Source organism: Citrus clementina, unplaced genomic scaffold (assembly GCF_000493195.1).
Source record: "Citrus clementina cultivar Clemenules unplaced genomic scaffold, Citrus_clementina_v1.0 scaffold_3, whole genome shotgun sequence".
Lineage (NCBI taxonomy): Eukaryota > Viridiplantae > Streptophyta > Magnoliopsida > Sapindales > Rutaceae > Citrus > Citrus x clementina.
Genome location: NW_006262339.1, coordinates 35,536,404 through 35,549,379, shown reverse-complemented (window position 1 = coordinate 35,549,379; position 12,976 = coordinate 35,536,404). Strand labels below are relative to the sequence as shown.

Below are 12,976 nucleotides of genomic sequence, written 5' to 3'. Positions count from 1 at the left end.
GTAATGCACGCTTGCACCAAGCAAGCGGGTTAATATACCATATTTCTAACAAGGAAAATCAATTTATATACATAAATGTATACATACATATAGAGTACTAATCTAGTTCAGGATCTTAAACTTTGTTAAAGCCTGAGAAAGCCATTAAGCCATACAATTTCATAGTATTATGTTCCAATTAAGGATCTTGCATTTGTTAAAGTCTAGGAAAGCTATTAAGCAATATGATTTAATAGTGGCATCATATTATTTAAGCATATATTTCAATAGCTTTACTGGACTTTAGTAAAAGTAGGATCCTGGTGACTATATATATATATATATATAGAGAGAGAGAGAGAGAGAGAGAGAGAGAAATTTTTCTAATAAGGAATCCATTACTTTGTTAAAGTAATAGATAAATTAAAAGACAAGTAAAACACACACTCTAATGTAGCGCGTTTGGTTGGTATTTGTATTTTTTATCTTTTAGATGATCCCTTATTTTAAAAAGTAAAGGGTGCCTTATTATATATAATTAGCGATCTAGTCTAGCATCTCAGACTTTCTTAAAGCCCAAAACAAATTGACAACATTGTGAACATATTTTTATAACATTGTAAAAATATGTTCACACCATTGTTAACTCGTCTTGAATTTTAATTCCAGATTAGAAAATCTTTCACACACACGCGCGCACGTACACACATGAATGCACGCGCACGCTCACACACACACACACGCACATAGAGAGATACGGAAAATAAATGTTTAACCTTGTATGCTGTCCCAAAACGCCCTGTGCCAATTACATTCCTGGGGCTGAAATTTCGAGTAGCGACTTTCACTTGTTTAAGGGTGTAAGACTTCCCTCGTAGGTTGACCGTTGTCACTATGTATTTCATGAAGAAATGAGAAAGGAAACAGATCAATTATACATATATTTTTTCTTGATATCTTTTATAAGCCTTATACTATAGCAATATAGCATAAAGTACTATAGCATATATAGCATAAAGTGGGCTTCTAATGTGGGATTATGCACTCAATTAAAATACGAGACAAACTTTCAAAACGTTGCAAACAGACTTTAAAATCCGTCCTGCACTCTACTAAACTTACAATATTGTAAAAATTCATCTCGCATTTATTATAGTGCCAAATCCCTCACCTGATAATTTCTATATAGCACATACATACATACATACATACATACATACATATATATAGATATATAGTGCTTATGATACCAAAGCTTAAAATCTAGTATTAAAGTTCGAGATAGATTTATTATATCGTAAATCAGTTTAGAACATTGTAAAAATTGATTTACGAAATCATAAATCCATCCTGGGATTTAATTTTGAATTGAAAATTTTTCCAATATATATAAATAATCTCCCGTACGTACCACGCAATTCTCTGTCTCCTATCCATCCTAACCTCCACATGAGAGCCAAGAAAAGAATCAAAGCTAGCACAGCCCCAAGTACAATTCCTACTATCCCTATTTTAGATAGTCCTCCTGGTCGGTTGACTTGGAAATCTGAAAATAAACAGCGATTGATAGCATGCAACAAAAGGCATATTGGGAGATGATAATTAACAAAATTAAAGAGCAACTTTGCACCGTACTTGGAGTTACAGAAATAGCTGATATGAGAGGTCCATGAAAATAAGGTGGGTTTAATAAAGATCCTTTGCCAGCCCAGAATAACTCGATTTCCAGTAGATGGTCGTGTACAGAAGCCGTGAAATTTTGAATCGTTACATTATTTGAATGCCTGGCCACTTCTTTTATGTTGAAATCCTTTCGCATTAGCTCGCTCTGCATGTATGGAAATTAAAATTAATTAAAGGAGGCTAGGGAGGGATAAATTGCTAATTAAAATTATTAAAAAAATTTGTGGCTAGCGTACCTACCTGTATATATATATCAAATACACGTTTTGCTGAACTGCTGTAATCATCATTTTTTGCAAAAACAATCTCAGAGAACAAAAGACTGACAGTGTAATTGCCGTTTCGCAGGCAAAAACCATAGTATTTGAGAGAATTGGGGCAAAGGCGAGCTTCGTCATATAAAGATGCATCAATCACTGCAGCTCCACACGTTACTTTCTGTATAAATGCACGTGAATCAGCCATTGAATCCGCATAGAAATGTCCGTTACAGCTATATCCCCAGTTGTATTCCGGTTCGTTAACATAAAAATTTGATGTCGATTTATCTGCCTCATACCAAAATCCTTCCCTGTGATGTTTATCGCCACCAGCATTTATATGCAAATTATCATTGTCTGCAATATATGTACACATTGATTAATTTAAACATGTATATGAAACCAAGGTCTAGCTCCGGTGGCAAAGGACAGCCTTCCTGGAGCTCATGTCTCAATCTGTGCATGAGTTAATAATAATAAAAAATATAAATAATTTAAACTCCTGCACTTTATTAAAATAAACTTAATAGTTTTTCCGACCATTAGACTATTAAACTACAGTTTTTCAGGAATTTAATAAATCCTTATATACATACACTGAGATTTCTTCTGGCCATCGGGGCAATACTTCCTCACAATCTCTTCCGGAAATGTCCTATATAAATAATTACAATAATAAGTTCAATTACTTTTGTAAGGGCGTTAATTCACGTAATAATTAATTGCTTGCTGATCGATCGATAAATCGCCTATAATATAATTATTAGATAAATGAATATGAACATACCGATTCTTAGGTTCACTGGTTACAGCACAGCAATATTGTTAGTAGTGTGCGTGCAGATATCACATGTTCATTGAAAGTCAAAATCAAAATCAGAAAACGAGATAGACAGAAACTGTTGGAATTGAAATTTGCAGCACGAAAATGAGTAAGAACGTAGGAGAATATTATATAATAGGGTGTAGTATAATTTTCTTACAGATTTATTGAAACGACCCGCCCCGCAACCTCCCCCAGGGCGAGTCTATCTAAACTCGTAAAATCGAATTAATAACAAATCTATAAAAATTTCGGCAGAGTCTCCCTTATAAATAAAACATATCCAACCCTGCAAATGACAAAATAACACTCCCGAAATAATTTAATAACCAAACATCCTCCATAACCAACTTCTCGAATATCACCAAAATCATCCGAATATTAAAATACAACGATTATCCTTAATAACATAAAATAATAACACAAATTTCGAATATAATAATAAAATCCACGACTTCTAGCACCATCACGTGACCACAATATCAAACTAACGTTCACTACTGGGTTGACTGATGTACCTGTAAATCTCCTATGGGGGGAAAAAATATAATAAAAGAGGGGTGAGTATAAAACTCAGTGAGCTCAGTGAGTGGATAGTAGGTGCTGATACTTTAATAAATTATTCAAAATCATTTAATCTTTCTCAAATCTTTTCTTAAATCAGTTTCAATTTCGTAAATCAATTATCAAATCAATTTCTCAAAATATCATAAACTCATTTAATTCAAATTGAATAACTGCAATAATAAATCTGCATAAAATCGATGGAATCACCATACTCATATTAAATACTGAATACTAAAAACTGTCATCAAACAAGTACCCAGGGGATAATCTGATCATATCCGGGCTACAACGGCCAGGCAATGACGCACTATCTGGGTAACGTCATGCCCCGGAGCCACAACGGATAGATGGGGACGATCTCATCTCATATCTCATATCTCTTATCTCATATATCTGTACTGTGCATGCATAAGCCCCCAAAAGGCAAAAGCGCCCGAACACACGGCCCAAAGCCTCTATGTGTGTCCCGACGGGCCCCAAAGGCCTCTATCTCATCTTATCTGTATCTCTTTTCTGTATCTCTTTTTATCTGTATCTCTGTATCTGGAGGGAAGGGTACTGTCTAATGATTTCAAAACTGATAGTAAACATATGATCCCATCTGAAATCTCATTTTCTTTCTATTCAACATATCTCAAGTCTGCTCAATTCTAATATCATGCTTTTACTCAAAAACGCTAATAAAATCATAAATCGAACTCATTCTCAATCATAATAAATATCAACACATAAATAAAAGTCAATTCGCTGGAAAATCATTAAATCAACGCATTAAACATTTATTTCTCAAACATACTGTACTATATAAGAAAATCAGCATATACTATGAAAATAGGTTTTGTATATTCCACTCACATTGATGATGTCTAGACTCAGTATCAACAACGTCCGCGGGTTGATTCTCGTTCGCGGATGCGGATCCTCCTAATCACGGAAACACCATAATCATTCTCCGTAAATTTGAAATACAACCAATTTAATATAATAAATCTCGAAACGAATATCTATTAACGATAAACTATTCCCACATGTATAAAATTACCAAAATGCCCCTATAGGCCAAAATTGCCAAAATACCCCAACATCAATATTTTACCAACTTATCCTCAAACTTCATGATTTTACCAAATTATCCTCATATTCGTTAATACCCATATTGTCCTCAATTCAGATTACATAAATTAATCACATTGTCCGAAATTACGAAATTACCCTCAGGGCATAAAATTACCGAAATGTCCACTGATTACATAAAATTACAAATTCACCCCAAAGTTTCATGAATTTACCGAATTGCCCCTGCCGGTCAACGGTGACCGGACTTCAGTCAACGATGACGGGGAGCTTAGGTCTGCTAGTTCCGGCCTCAGTGAATCCAACGGTGGTGGCAGTGAGTCGCCACGCGCGCTACCGGCGGCGGATCGAAGTTCCAAAGTTCCGCAAATTTTCGGAGATCATTCGGCGAGTTCCGGGCGTCCCCGGCGGTCGTGGCTGGTCGGGAAATGTTGCTGGGGATGTGAGGAACCAGTTCCAAGTGGTGGCGCGTCACAACTCCGGCGGGATCAACGGCAACGAAAACGGGTCGAAGCCGCGACTTTTCGAGCTCGATCACCGGCGTTCTGGCCAGTTTCCGGCGACGATAACAGCAGGGATACGATGGTCTGCTTCCAAGCTTCAGATCGGTACCAAGCACGGCCGGTAAAGTGGCTGGAGTTGGGAGAAATCGTCGGGTCAATCCGCGGGTTACTGGGTCGGGTTCTCGGGTCAACGGGTCTGACTTCTCTCTCTATCTTTCTCTCTCTTCTCGGGTTCTTTCTCTCTAAAATGGAAAACCCGTTTCCCTCTTTCCAATTATACAATTCTGCCCCTCTTTTTTTTTTTTTTTTTTTTTAAGCTTAATACAAATTAAGCGAATTTCAGACCCGTTACGAAAATAAAATCCGACCATCGGCGCGTATAATCAAGCTCAATTATTCTCGATAAAATGTCGTGACGAAATAAAAAAATTAATAGCGAAGAGGAAAATTAAATCACTCACTTAATTAAGAAAATCGGAGTGCATATGTTACATTTATCCGAGAACTGTTGTTGGGAAGATTCCTACAAGATAAAAATTTAAAATTATTATGAAATTCATTTATATATATAAAATTATGCATGTGGATAAGCAATCATGCAACTGCAAAGAAACAAATTAATAAAGAAAGGAACCAATTAATTAATTAACGCTATTTTCTTACTTGTGTGTCTCTGGTTCTGGAAATATGAATTCATTGTATGCAAGATGACAATTCAGACAAGTAGTGTTGGCATTAATTATTAATTTGTATTTGCATGCAAAATGGCATAGGAATTCCTAAACACAACGACAGGCTAGAGTTTGTGCATGACTTTGGACATTCATATATTTAACTAGATGCATGCAAAAGGCTGGCAGGCTAGAGTTTGTTCATGACTTGGGACGATAATATCTTTAACTAAATATATGCAGCTAGCATTTGAATAAGAAGCTTCAAAACATTTGCACAGTACAACAAACGGATTTTGTTGAATAAGTACAACAAACGGATTTTTAAAAGAGTAAAAGAAAGCCCCCAAGTGACAGTCTCTAAGGCTGAAGCTGTGCTGGAAGCTTTCCGAAGAACCCAGATTCCAGCAGCTACTCATATAGGCAAACAAAGTTCTCCGATGCTAAAGGCCTGGAATCCTCCCCAAAAAGGATTCTATAAGGTTAATGTTGATGCTGCCACCAATTCGAAGAAGCAAATTGCAGGGTTAGGGGCTGTGATTCGTGATGAAGATGGGAATGTGATTGCAGCTGCAGTCAAAGTTTCCAAGTTCTATGGTGATGTGTGTTTAGCAGAAGCAGAAGCAGTCGAATGGGGGCTGCAGGTTGCAAGGAATGCTATGATAGAGTCTTTGATTGTGGAATCAGATGCTCAAGAGATTGTTAAGTTAGTTAACAACAATCGGGGCTGCAGATCCGAGATTTTTTGGACCATTTCAGACGTACAGAACATGTTGAAGAGCTTTAGCTCAGTTTGTGTCCAATATGCTAATAGATCTTGTAATGCGATAGCCCACTCTTTAGCTAAGCTAGCTCTAGAGATGCTCGAAACTATTGTTTGGATGGGTTCATACCCTCCCTACTTGTTGTACTTATTTTCTTCTTTAAGTTGAAATGAAGGTATTTTCCATTCAAAAAAAAAAAAAACATTTGCACATTACACTATTCTAAATTGAAATTTTTTACATAAATTTTCATTTGCCTAACCCGCGTCTTTGATTTAAAATGTGTTTAATTTGATGGGGAAAGGAAATAATGTTTACACTAGAACAAGTTTGAAAACATTTTATCACATTTATGTATAGTTAGAAAGCATACCCCTTTTTTTTAACATTGTTGTAAATCCAGTCTGGCAATGTTCCATTGAGCATATTTCCTGTAAGATACCTGGAAAGTAAAAATAGTAACAGAAAAAACAAATTATTTGGATTCTTTTTTATTACACTATTACTGTCAGTCAAAAGGAAAAGATATAAAATCAATGGGATTCAATAAAGTTATCACTTACAGCTCAGATAAAAACAGTTTCTTCAAAGTATTTGGAATTCCACCAGTTAAGTTGTTGAAGCTCAGGTCACTACAGGCAAATTAATAATAATCAATCATTAGAGAAAAAAAATGATCATTTACAGCAAGGATTAGGATTTATTTTATTTAAAATTTTTCTCATTAAATATCAAGACACTGTTTTCTTAACGGGCGCTAAAAAGCGGTGCCGCTTTTTAACCAAACTGCTCCTTCTTTCTCTAGTTTTTTTAATCAGAAACTTTAAACTTTGGTATAAACTTGAGCAAAGAAGAAATACCGACAATAAATTCTGTAAAGAAGAATTATATCATGGAAATGGACTAGAATTGAAAGCATAATCATAGTACTTATAAATAAAACTTAAAAAAAAAAAAACAAAAAATTCAGTAAAAAAATATGGAAATTATTTGATGAAAGATCAACCAAAATAAAAAATATAAGTCCTTGTTTCCGGGATTGATAAGCAAGAGGAAACGATCACAAGTGGATTAACAACTCTCCCCAACCCATGAGCATAGTGAAGGTCGGCGATTGAATAAATTTTAGACAATATTTGAAAAAAAAAAGCAATATCAATTGAAGACAATCTTTTTTGTTGTCTGCAAAGTAATATAACTGCAATTTATTTTATATATAAAGCTTAGGAAATATTAGATTAGATGGCAAAAAAAAAAAAAATCAGTAATATTTTATTAATTTTCTTTTAGAAATGACTATTTTCCAAGACAGATGTGTATTTCCAAAAGTATTCTTGAAAATAACCCTTTTTTAATATATCTTAGAAATTGAGGTAATATATGCAAAAATCAAATATATACACTAGTTTAGTAATTTACTTTACGAGATTCTGACAAGGTTAATAGATGTTGCGGATACAAGTTTAAATGACCTCTGGCCTCATATTACTAAACTAATAAGAAAATAAACGAAAATAAACTTACAGGTAGCCTAACTGATTCCAATTGGCAATTTATGGTGGGATTGAACCAGTAATGCTACAATTTCTCAATGTCCTGCAGAATTATTATGATTAATTTAATTTCTAAAAAAGATTTAATTAATTAATTATAAGGAAGAGTATACAATTAATAAATTTAAAATGCAGATCAGGTATTAATTAATTAACAAAAACAGATAAATATATAATTAACGCATAAAATAATTATACGTGCATGGAATTGGAATACACCGCTTACGGGCTTGATATACTACTCAAATTAGCTGACTTCGGGAAAGAAAAGCCCATCGTTTGTAGGTCAGAGACATTAAGTTAATTGCGAAATTAAAAAAGAAAATTTCCAATCCGGGGGTCATGGACTTTACAATGTCTATGACAAAACATTGCAAACCATGAAAAAGATAGTTTTTAATATTGTATGTAGAGTTCCACATTGAAAGCTAACTCTCGTGGGCGTGTGTGTGTCTCTCTCCTCATTTAATGAGGATGCCCGCACTAAAAAAACATTAATAGGTCATTATCTAATGAGATTTTTTGTACTTTATTAAAATACGAGAACGTTAATATTATATGTTACACCATGTAGTATAATGTCATTGAAAATTTTCTATATATATGTGTGTGTGTCCGTCCGAAAATTTTCTCTCTTTGTGTGTGCAGACGCCCTCATTTTTTTATTTTTTATTACAGAAACACTTTTAAGCCGTGCAGTTTAATAATATTAAAAATTAATTCTGTTAAATCGTGCTACTTAAAATCATGTTTCCATAAAAAAAAAGAGAACGCCTACACTAGAGAAGAATTATATATACACACACATACATAGATAGAGCAGAGTTTGGATTATTATTAATTGTTCTTACAAAAATTGAAGGCTTGACATATTAAAAATTTCTGGCGGCAGCTCCCCTTCGAAGTTATTTCCCATCAGATTTCTGTGAGATTCAAGCAAAGAAAAGTAATATTATTAATAATAAGCTCGCGCGTGTGGGAGAATTCATTGTTTTTGTATGTTTTCTCGCATCATGCAAATAGGTTTACTTTTATATGATGCGATATGTATACTGCGACTATTCTAAATCAAATCTATTATGATACAACCTACATTTCTACCCAGCCCATATTCCTACCTTTACGTGGCATGGTGTGCCAACGGAGTATATATCAGAGTTTGGTTAACAGTTTTATGTAGCAAATTATTAAACACCAACAAAAGCAGATTGTTTACACTGAGAGTGCCCATTTTTCAGTTGACACATAAAAGGATAAAATGAATAGGCTTACAGAGAATAGAGATTGACCCATTTTGCAATGAATCTGGGGATCGGACCAGATAAATTATTCCCAGCTATGTCACTGCATTGACAAATAAAATTTCCACTACTGATATTTGCAGACTTCAAGCAATAAGCGAGAAAAATCTAGACCAAATTAATTACAATCCTTAAAAATGAAAAAACAATAACAATTAGAAAATGAACAAACAGGACACCTACAAAATCGTCAGATTCTTTAGATTCTCATAATCTTTTGGCAAATCCCCCCTTAAATTGTTGGATGTCAACCACCTGTTGTAAATTTTAATGTGGTATTGGTATGTATGTAGATGAATGATTGACATATAATAATTGCATACCAGCCAAATATGTGCGTGTGCGCGCGCGCGTTTGTACGTATAAATGACTTTTTAAGTACAAACATATATGTAGCACATAATTAGCTACAACCATATATATACACGACGAGATCAACAGCCTAATTAACCATTTTATAAATTCTATAAATAAATACTTACACACACACTTACAGTTCTTAAAGATTGCTTAATTTTCCGAGTTCTGGTGGGAGTGTACCACTGAGTCCATTCTCCGGCAGATATCTATTTATTAGAAAATATATATGAAATTAAGAATTGTATTGTATTTTCAAAGAAATAAGCTAAGTATTGATTTAAGCAGCTGGCTTTATAATTTTAAAAGTAGAGTGAGATTTCATACAAATACCGGAGCTGTGAGAGGTCTCCCAGTTCACGAGGAATTTCCCCCGACAGCTGGTTGCTTCATAGATACCTAAAAAGCCCAGAAGTACATAGTGAGATAAATGCAAATGCAATTTTTGGAGTAATTAATTAATTGAATATTTCAATGTTTTACTTCTGAATTTTTCGTTGGAAGAACTGTCGGATTTTGATGGAGCACATGTAAGTGCGATTTACTCATATTTTCAGATAAATTGGCTAATATGGGAGTTGTGGAATCTGAGTCAGATTGGTAGCCGGATTGTCCTGTTGCTATTTTGCCTTTCATTTTTTAAAGATGCTCAAGGTCTTCCTAAGCTATGGGTTCAGGGAGTTTATGGTTGTATTTGCATTGTTACATGCATTTTATTTCCTAGTAATTATTGCTTATGTTGCTCTTCTTTTTTTATATTGGTCATATGTGTTGTTTTCTTAATTTTTTAGGATAAGATTCATTGCGTACCCTCATTTAAGTGTCATCTTTTTTTTTTTTTTGCCCTTAGTAGTAAAATTTTTTTTTTGCCTAAAAATAAAAATAAATTGCATTGCAAGTGAAGATTCTTACAATAGTTGAAGAGACGACAAGCGCCCCAACGATGGTGGTATCTTCCCCGTGAGTAAGTTCTGGCCCAGATCGCTACGGCAGGAAATCATAGACGTATGATGGTACTTCATAGTAAGAAAATGAAGGGAACCAAAAATCTTCTATCTATTGAGATTTCATATATCTGTGTGTGAGTGTGTGTGTGTGTGTGTGTGAACAAGCATGCATAATGTACAAAATTAAATAGTAATGATAAAACATCCTAAAATTTGAATCTTAAAAAATATGAAATGTCGACTAAAATTCCTTGGGACATCATGACACTTCACCGATTTGGATCCTCTTCAAATTCAATGCCGCCTGTTATTGGCAGTTGGCCCCTAGGGCTTGGCCAACTGGTTAAGTGACACGTCAATAGAGCTTTAAAAATTCAGGATAGGCAAGGAGAGAATCTCAATCTGACACTTCACTTAGAGACAAAATATGAAGGAATAATTTTAACTCAATGATCGTAGTAACTAATGAAAAGACTTACAGTGTTTCTAGGTTCCTCAAATTCCCCAAGCTTGTTGGTATGCTCCCAGTTAATTGATTTTTTGATAAATCTCTACTCATCACACAAATCCAGTGTATCAGAAGAAAAGGAAAAAGAAAAAGAAAAAGGGAGCTATGATTGAATTACTTGCGGCAAGTGAGGACTTACAGAGTGATAAGCTGAAATAAATACCCAATCTGGTAAGGAATGGAACCATGAATTGTGTTGTCGGATAGATCACTGTTGAGTTTTGACATGTATATATATAAAACCATATCAAATATGTATGCATGTATTAATTAAGGCAAGAGTAATTTTATTTATTTATTTAAGTTATATCAAATAATTATATCCAAGCTTACGATGATATATATATAAGTATTTTAGTTGTTTAATTTATTAAATTTAGTTATAAAAGCTTATGCAAAATGATTGATCATTGAAGTAATTATTTAATTGTACATACAGTGTCTGCCGGTATGTCAGAGCAGCCACATGTTCTGGGATTTTTCCAGTTAAGGCTACACTCTCCATGATTCTGTATTCAAAATGATTAACATGCCGTTAATAATGGAAATTAACCTTACATGCTGGACATGCCGTTAATAATGGAAATTAGCCGTAATAGCTTTACCATCTCACGGCAAAATGAACTCAATTTAGGTGGTCGTGCCTTCCACTGCAAACTCGACATCATGTCGGTGAAACCGTCCACTGCCAATAATATTTCCGTCAACAAATGTTGTTAAAGTGATCATGAGCAAATGGATCTATGCTAGCTATATAGCTACAGGACAAAAACATTCGTTCAACTCTTAATTAATTTATAAAAGTTGCATGCATTATCGAATTTGCTATCTAATTATAATTTCGTTTGTTTTAACTTTTAGCAATTCTCAATACAGAGAATTTATGCGCACCTGATAATTAGTGATGATATATATATATTGATCTTATAATAAGGGAGTTCATAATATAAGAGATAAGTTAAAGGACAAAAATACACATATTTTCAATATCCTATAAGATAAAATACACTATAATAGTTTTTTTTTAATCTTTTAACTTATGTCTACTCAAGTAAGAGATTCTTTTTTTTGTGAAATTATATATATATATATATTGTAAACTGATCATGCGTATATATGACTATATATGTACATTAAAAATTCAGACATCTGATTCAACGAATTAATTAATTCCTATGTACTTATATGTATATAATAATGCAAACCGCATGCTAGAGAACCAAAAACCCTTTAAAATTATGAAATTTACTCGAGATATAAAGAATTATTAGCATATATTGCCTTCATGACCAGGTAGATCACCTACTTTAGTATTATTTTCAGCAGCACTCTGAAATTTGACCTCGGAGCCAAGTTGACAAAGAAGAAACAAAATTAGTAAGAAAACAGTCTTAGAAATTAGAACCACGCGATGCCCAGCAGAACGTTCATCCATTTTATTTTATTTATTTTTAACTTTTAATTCCTAGCTGGCTGTTCTAAACTTTCAGTTCGCTCACTCACTCACTGGCTAGCTCCTGTCTGGCTGCGCTAATTTGAACATTTCTATCGCCGATATTTTTATACAGGAGAAGAGATGCCAGTCTTGATTAAATAACACGCCACCCGTGCTTTGTATTTTGAGGGTGCAAGAGTAATTATCGAATTCAGAAAAGGAAAAAGGAAAAAAAAAGAAGAAAACAAGGTGAAAAACATTTTGATGGATTAAATAAAGTCGAATCTATTTGGGTAATTGAAAAGTATTTGTTAAAGGGATGATTAAAGTTTAAAGATATTTGTGATTGATTAAAGTGGAAAGCTATTGGAGATAAGAAGCACGTTTACTTGTCTTCCTCTCTTTCTCTTTCTTCTTCACAACATAGATGTTAATGGCGGTTCCCTAGATATATGTTTGCATTGCTTTTTACTTTCTTGCACTTCACATGCATGACTTTTGTTTTCGAATTTATTTTTCGCTGCCTTGTACTTAACCTTCTCTGTAGGGTT

General features: G+C 33.9%; 1 pseudogene; it reads right to left on the bottom strand.

Annotated features, from left to right (window-relative positions):
- Window positions 1–12,480, bottom strand: part of LOC18046942 — a 13,342-nt pseudogene extending 862 nt beyond the window's left edge.
- Window positions 12,481–12,976: the final 496 nt, after the last annotated feature.